Raw genomic sequence first — 2,294 nt, forward strand, 5'->3', positions numbered from 1 at the left:
TTTGTCTCGATATCAAACATTGTTTTCTCAGCAGTAAGCAAATCAAAGCAGCATTTCCCTGACGCGTTGAGACTTAAGAGTGTAGGCTTTTCTGTCATTTACTGTCAAGGCTGACAACAGACACACCAGCAGCCCCACAGCCCAGGACTGGCCCCTGGGGACAGGCTTTTCTGCATCTTTGGGTAACTCAGATATGTCCCTCCATCTTCAGTTTCCCAGGTCATGACGGCAAGGAAACAGGGCCAACCGTGTACCTCCAAAGGCCTCAGAGATGGAAAAAGTGGATTGATACATGCCTCTTTCTTTCCTCCTCTCCTTTCACCTCGGTCCAGCCAGCTGGCTCTGAGGGTGGACATCCTGCCAGCTCTTCTATCTGTGGTAATAGAAAGCAGATACCTAATCCCCAGCCCTCACCTTAGAGTCTGAAAACTGGTACTTTCATCAGAGCTGCTGGTGACGTGTCAGGCAGGCTGGCAGAGGTGTTTTCATTTCTCTTCCCCATTTTCCCGTGGGTGGGCTGAGAAACAAGCTGGCTCTTCAATCTCTAAAGAAATGTTGCAGAAAGGGCCTGATTGATCCCCAGACTGGATAAATCAGTCTGGATTCATAATCAGAATAATCAGGATAATCAGTCCTCAGATGGAATCAGGGATGCAGGGAATTAAGCTCTGAGTTCCAAGCCTTCAGGCCACCACCCATCACAGGGCAGGAGCCCAAGAGGCAGCTGCAGGCTCCCTGATCCAATTAAGATGGGAAGTCCTCTCTTCTCCTGGTTACAGGCAGAGAATTGAGCCTTTGAACCTACTCCGCCAGTGAACCAATGTAATGGTTCTCAGGCACATCTCAGCTCCCCAAAGAACCTGCAGAGCTCTTAAGAGGAGGGTTGACTTCACTCACAGTTGGGCTATCTTTCCTCTGCAGTTTGGCAGGTCCTAAGCATTGTTGGAGAGCCCACATGTACAGTACAGCCACCTCCAGGCCACGCTCTCACTCTCAGTCCTCTTATCATCCAGTCTACATGAGCCACGAGGGCCAGATGGGACCAGTGACCTGCCCTCTGTCCTTCTAGAAGGCCCTCATGTTTCTAGGCCACTGTCAGGGATCCTGGGGTCTTTAGAAGCGTGAACATCATGGGTTGACAACTGAGATATGAGGAATTCTCTGGAAGAGGCTGAGCTTGAGGCCACCAGGAAGCCCTGAAATGTTCCAGGAGAAGGGCAGAGGGCTGCGTGCACTCAGCTCTCAAATTCATAGAAGACAGGTCCACTCCGGGCCCTCCAGGGAGGAGGGAGTGGCTGCATTAACCAGGTGGGTTGTACTCAAAAATCCCTCCCAATTTATGAGATGGAGTTGCAAAGACCCTCAGAAAGCACAGGTTCTACCCAAGCCCCATCCCCATCCAGCCCCATCTCCCAGTCCATTGGATTCCAACATCAGTTCCTGACTAACTATTCTAAAGCCCAGATCATAGACTTCCCAGACAATCCAGGGGTTAAGACTTCGCCTTCCAATGCAGGAGGCTCATGTTCTATTCCTGGTCTGGGAGCTAAGATCCTACATGCCTCAAGGCCAAAAAACCAAAACATAAAACACAAGCAATATTGTAACAAATTCAAAAAAGACTTTAAAATTCAGTTCAGTTCAGTTCAGTTCACTCGCTCAGTCGTGTCCATGAATCACAGCACGCCAGGCCTCCCTGTCCATCACCAACTCCCGGAGTTCACTCAGACTCACGTCCATCAAGTCGGTGATGCCATCCAGCCATCTCATCCTCTGTCATTCCCTTCTCCTCCTGCCCCCAATCCCTCCCAGCATCAGAGTCTTTTCCAATGAGTCAACTCTTCGAATGAGGTGGCCAAAGTACTGGAGTTTCAGCTTTAGCATCATTCCTTCCAAAGAAATCCCAGGGCTGATCTCCTTCAGAATGGACTGGTTGGATCTCCTTGCAGTCCAAGGGACTCACAAGAGTCTTGACTAACACCACAGTTCAAAAGCATCGATTCTTCAGCACTCAGCTTTCTTCACAGTCCAACACTCACATCCACACATGACCACTGGAAAAACCACAGCCTTGACTAGACGGACTTTTGTTGGCAAAGTAATGTCTCTGCTTTTCAATATGCTATCTCAAATTGGTCTATGCCAAAAAAAAAAAACCAAAAAAACCCAACTTAAAAAGACCAGACCACACATGGCCCATTCAGCAGCATCCCAAATCCTGTGTCTTCTGCTTAAAAAAAAAAAAAAAAGGGGGGGGAAAATTTTTTTAAATTAATTCAAAAAATTTGAGGGGT

The sequence above is a fragment of the Oryx dammah genome, unplaced genomic scaffold (assembly GCF_014754425.2).
Source record: "Oryx dammah isolate SB20612 unplaced genomic scaffold, SCBI_Odam_1.1 HiC_scaffold_10, whole genome shotgun sequence".
In the NCBI taxonomy this organism is placed as follows: domain Eukaryota; kingdom Metazoa; phylum Chordata; class Mammalia; order Artiodactyla; family Bovidae; genus Oryx; species Oryx dammah.